Source organism: Rhincodon typus, chromosome 13 (genome assembly GCF_021869965.1).
Source record: "Rhincodon typus isolate 14 chromosome 13, sRhiTyp1.1, whole genome shotgun sequence".
In the NCBI taxonomy this organism is placed as follows: domain Eukaryota; kingdom Metazoa; phylum Chordata; class Chondrichthyes; order Orectolobiformes; family Rhincodontidae; genus Rhincodon; species Rhincodon typus.
The window spans coordinates 43904744-43911136 of record NC_063344.1 but is presented as its reverse complement, the minus strand read 5'-3'; positions in this window follow the sequence as shown (position 1 = coordinate 43911136).

Here is a 6393-nt window from a genome sequence, read left to right as displayed (position 1 = left end):
AGAAACAGCGCTCAAAGTGAACAGAGCCTATGACATTCCTGTTCTTATCTATCAGCCAGGGATCCCTGATTAAGCCAGGTTAACAGCCCTAATCAGAGAACCTGTATTCTATGAGGTCCACCTGGCTGTCCTCATTGCAATCACTACAATAGGAAAATGAATTGATTTTTCAACCTTTTTTTTTAAAGAATCGTATGGGGAGCACTAAACGATTGGTTCAAAGGAACCAGACTTATTGATCCAAATTGTGGCTATACAAAAAATAAACAGCAGTCTGTGACTTACAAATTTTAAAGACCATGTCATAAATGAGAAATATTTCATCTGCTCTGAAGTTCAGAAGAACAAAATCTGGTTTGGCTTTCTTTCAGTTTCTGGTTATTTCAACGCAAAATCCAAAAGCATGTAATACCAATTATTCATACAAGGCATAGAAAATAATGTGATCATTCAACATGCCTGGAACAAAATATTTTAAAATTTAATGTAATTGCTTTTGTAGAATAGACCATAAGAAAAAGGAATGTGAGTAGGCTGTTTGGCTCCTCGAGCCTCCTCTGCCATTCATAAGAATTATGGCTGATTCGACATTCCTCACATCTATGTTCCTGCCCTTTCCCCATAACCCTTGATTCCTCTAATGATCATTAATCTATTTCAACCTTAATATACACAAGGACTCTACCCCTCAGTTCTCTGTGCCAAGGAGATGCAAAGAATTCAACTCTCTGAGAGAAGAAATTCCTCCTCATCTCAATCTTAAATTGGCATTGTTTTATTCTGAGACTATACCCTTTGGTTCTAGACTCTTCGATGAGAGGAAAACGTCCTCTCAGCATCTTACCACATTAAGCCCTTTAAGAATCATATATGTTTCAATGAGATGTAGGGATTTTGGTTTGCAATCAGTAATCTGGTGGTTTTTTGGTGGCTCGAACCACCCCCAGATCCCTAGTTCTGACACTGGACTTAATTTAGGAATGTGAAGTGGCAGGAGGCAGGTGTTTCAGGACAAAGAATCTCACTGTTTATTAAATGTAAAGGTGAGTATATCACGAGAAATTAAAAAAAGGCAAAAGTAATACACAGGGAAATAACACAAAGGTGAATAAAATAAAAGAGATAAAAAGGCAAATTGAAAACAGTGAAACTAACACAATCAGTTATTAACTTAACACAGGCTAATTACTATTGGAAACTAAATAGTAGTTTCAAGCACAGACATTTGAATCAGATTTCCTGACGTTGGGGGTGCTCTGCACTATCACCAACTGGCCCTCCAGTTTGGGTCTCGAGGAAATAGGCTCACCACTGGGGATAAACACAAGTTTGAAATACACTTGGTTGTTCCCACTTGCCACAGCTGGTGCTTCGCTGAAGACTTCGGACAGTGTTGAGTCTGGTTTGAGTACTTGGGTTTTCTTACACTGTGGTGGTTTTGTGAGCCGGTTTTCACCTCAGGATGTGTCCGAGGCCTTGTCAGTCGTGTCGGTGGTTTTCGGAGGTCGTCAGGCATCAGATCTGCTGGTCGTGGTTGGTTGCCTTTGGTTCCCCTGGTACGGGACAGGCCCGTGTTGGTAGGTTTCAGGGAGATAGCTGTGCAAGTAGTTCTCGGGGAGACTAGCTCTTTTGGATCCCTTTTTTGTTGGTAGCTGTGGGGATAGCTCTCTCTCTCTCTCTCTCGTTCCCAGATCAAGTCTAGCAGTTATACGGACTGTGTGCTCCATTATTGCCTCTCAAATCTGTGTTATCCATTGTTTTTCTGTTGTCCACATTGTGATGAAAAAGGGTCCTTACCCGAAACGTCAGCTTTCCTGCTTCTCTGACACTGCCTGGCCTGTTGTGTTCCTCCAGCTCCACACTGTGTTATCCTGATAGTTTAGAGTAGGTGTAAATGTGTTTTGATTAAGTATTTCTGTGAATGAATATTAATTGAAGTTGAGTGGCTTGGTACCTCAGAAGAGTCCAAGATGTCAGAAGTCATTGCCTTAGGTCTGGTTCATTGTTCCTTTAGGGCTAAGGCACAAATAGAATTTCTAACTGAACCATGGTTCCAGACAGCTATCCCCATGATTGTATATTCCAGAGCAATGCCCAGCTGCCCTTTTTTTTGTTTTAAATATTCTGTTAAAAATCCAGGGGTTTTGGTGCAGTATTCTAAATGACAGGGATTTCATTCTTACAAAAACCACCTCAAATTCTTTTAAACTCCAATGAGTAGAGTCCCAACCTGTTTAATCTTTCTTTCCTTATTGTGTAATGCTTGATTCCTTTAGTGATTTGAAATCAGTTTATCTCAGCCTTGAATATACTTAATGACCCAGCCTTGACATTTGCAGTAAAGAATTCCACAGATTTCTCACATTTGGAGAAACAATTTTTCTTCATCTTTGTGTTAAACTAGATGACTCCGTACTTTGAGATTATGCCCTCTGATCCTAGACTCTCTCACAATTCTATTTAAGGGGAAACAAGCTCTCATCAGCTAATCTGTAGACTCACTAAGAATCTTTTATGTTTCAATAAGGTCTTCTCTCATTCTCTTGAACTTCAATGAGTATAAACCCAAATTACTCCACCTCTCCTCTTAAGAAAATCCTTCTGTACCCAGGATTAATTTAGTGTATCTTGTGTCTCAAATACTGCTACATCTTTGCTTCAATAAGGGGACCAAAACTGTTTATAGTATTCTATTCATGGTCTGACCAATGCTTTGTATCGTTTTGATAAGACCTTCATGTTCTGCGTTGGCAGACGTATCCTTGGAAGAGCAACATAGATAGAAAACACATCTGTTGCACCCTGAAAAATAAATGTACATTTCAGATAAATAGGCTCTGAAGGGCAACAGTTTAAGAGTAAAATTGACAAGGATTAGAAATGTGAAGTTCCTACTAAACAAAATACCAGGACTTTTCCTTGCACTTGAACTTGGTAACTAAAACGTTTGGAAATATACCTACAATCAATGTCAAAGAGCTGGCTTGAATTGAATGTTCAGGGATGTGGCATCAGAACAGGCTTTGTACAGGGATTCACATTTGTTACTGCAGGACAGGGTGCGGTTCAGGGTTACCCATTGAGATTGTGAGTTTCAGATTAGAAGATTTTGTACAGAACTAAAAAGACACAGTGGTTTGCAAAGAGGAGCCAAGGTTTGCTTTCGGGGCTGTGGAGAACAATCCTTTTGTCTCTGGTCCACATAGTGTGCTCCAAAAAAATGCTTAATTTCTGGACGCAGCAATTCCTGCTCCCCCTTTGGTTTAGGAAGGAGATTGATAAAGCAGTTGTGGCTAACAGGATCAAAGGATATTGGAGAAGGGAGAGATTAGGGTATTGAGCGCAATGATCAGCCATGATCATATTGAATGGCGGAGCAGGCTCAAAGGGTTGAGAGGGCTACTCCTGCTCCTTTCTTCTATGTTTCTGTGTTTTTAAGCCTGGAGATCCAGTTCTGACTCTCAAATTGTAATTTTTCCTCTCCAAGATTAAACATTTGAGATAGGCCTTCTAACAAATTGCTATAAAATTCATATCTGTATTGGATGCATATGCAATTGTTTAAGTGTGTGTTTCATACTTTTTATAGTTTAACATAAAACCCCCTCTCCACTGTCAAGCTCATCCCACACAAAGTTAACATCAAGGCTATTAAGAAAATATCAATTTTGCTGTTCCTGTGCATTAAAATGTTTCCAACTATATATTTTATGCATCTGCAAAGTCAGTTAGGTCCACATTTGGAAAATGCAGCCAAGTTTCACTAATGTTTTAGTCTAAATGGCAGCTGGTGCACTCAAAAAAAAGGTTTTTGTCCTTCACAGATGGTGTTCTGGCATCTTTCCTGGTCTTTTCTTATTTATCTCATACCATTCCTCTGCATGGCTGATGATCTCAGCAATTATTTCTCCTTTTTTCTCATTATAATGCCATCAGCTTAACTCCACTTTTTTTTTCGTTCATACATATGCAACACGCTGCACACATTTATAGGCCAGCATATTTTGTATCTAGGTTCTGAAGAAATTGCATTTAACATTTCAGTCATGCCATTAAATTTAACTTTCGATTTTATTTCTTTCAGGTTGAGCAAATATTTTCAAAGAAAAATATGCTATTTCTTCAAAACAGAATTTTAGAAAGCTATCTACATACCAATGTACCTCATTCATTAAAATTGACCAAAAACTGAACTAGACTAGCCACATAAACACAGTGGCTACAAGAGCAAGTGAGAACCTTGGAATCCTGCAGCAAATAATTCACCTCCTGACTCCACAACCTGTCCATCATCTTCAAGGCACATCTCAGGAGCATAATTGAATATTCTTCCCTTCCTGGTTCAGTGCAGCTCCAACAATACTCAAGAAAGTTGCTACTATCAAGGGAAAAACAGCCCACTTGAATGACACTACTTCTACAAACACTTTCCCACTATTGACACAGTAGCAGCAATGTGTACTGTCTACAAGATGCACTGCAGAAATTCACCAAGAGACAGTTCCTTCCAAAATCACATCCACTATCATGTAGAAAGACAAGGGCAGCAGATGCATATGAACACCAGCACCTAAAAGTTCCCCTCCAAACCATTCACTATGCTGGAAATTGCCAGCATTACTGGATCAAAATATGGAACTCCCTCAATAATGGCATTGTAGCAAATAAACTTCAACAGTTCAAGAAGGCAGCTCACCACATTCCCAAGGGCATCTAGGGATGGGCATTGAGTGCTGGTCCACAAAGCTATGCCTCATCCCTTGAATGAAGATAAAATATCGCTCCAAATTGTATGTACCAATTTCATATCTGAACACAACTTGAAAATTGATGCCTAAAGTAATTTTTTTTTAGGATTCACTAAGTTGAGGAGAGGTACATTTCTCCTTACATGTTACAATAATTGTTTGAGTAACTTGTTTTGTAACATTGTCCAAACAAGTCACATATACCTTGTCTCTTGATGTCATTAACTGGTTTCTGTAGGACTAACATGTGATTTCCCCACATCCCAACACACACACACACGCGCGCACACACACACGTGCACACACACACAAAGACATGGGCACAATTCTGGGATAGCTCAGTTTAGTTAATTTAATGGCTAGTTCTTCAATGGTTTTGTTTCAAGTTTTAACTTGACTCATTTGTTTGTGGTCTTGCCACCAATTTATTTAAACTTCCATATGCAGACATTTCACTACTAACAATGGTAAATGTTTCTTTGGATGGACAGAGAACCCTCTGGCATTATTTAAATAAGGGTAGAAGTGTCTTTTTCTGGTATTCTGATCAATACATCGTTCAACCACTACCATGAAAATAAATTAATTAATCACTTACCTCATTTGTAAGTTTGACATCTTACAGTGCACAGATTGACCACAGTGATTGCAGTGACTATTTTTCTGATATGAACTAATTAATGACATGAAACAATTGATGGCATGAAAGCTACTTTACGAAACAATTTGTTTCCTTTCTTTTTCCACACTCCAAGCAAACATTTATATCAGATGTTAATTGTTCTGTTTGTTTCTGCATTTTGTTCCAATGTGAAGCAATCAAATATGATTTATAACTCATGAATTTCTACCAAAGTTTCAACTTGATAATTTTTCTTCTTTGAATGGATTGGTTAGTGCCATTGCTTCTTTTCACCCATGTTGTCTTCACCCATACAAACAAAGAGTTGAATTTTTTGAATGTTACCTGCTGGGCTCTAACTTGCAATGGACTTTTCTTTGCACTCCATGTTACTGTCTCTGCTTGAAGCTGTATTAACAGTTAAAAGAAATTGATGATATAATTTAATTTGGGTCAGAGATCAGCAAATTTTATATCTAGAAAAATGTTGATGAACATGTAAAGACTTGACTTCCAGCTCCAAGTACTCTCTTATCTTAATTATACAATTATCGTAAATGAATCATCATTTCAGAGGGTCCTCAGAGGGAATAGAGTGAGGATCTTTAAGTGAATTTTCACAATTAGGAGATATATTAAAATGCATGATTTTAATGGTAGCAATCTTCGGTTATTCCTGGTGTCGTGAGCGTGGAATAACAAATAGTACATTAAAGGAAATAAATAAATATTTAGAGACTTAGAATTACATTTTCATGTCTTCTCTGTGTTAGAGCTGAGGTGGGAGAGATTTAAATTGGCAGGTTGAATCTGGTTCTGAGATTCTTGCTCACATTCGTAGAATGGGAACTTTTTTATATGGCCCTGGGATAATGGTACAGATAGGAAGCTAAAACTTGATAATTCTGCCCTTACTTAATCCATTGCATGGGGGGTGCATTTTAGTGGCATGTACCCATTCCTACAGCATGTGCTATTTTCATATTTTCCCATTTTGGTCAGAAAAATCTCATTGAATCTCAG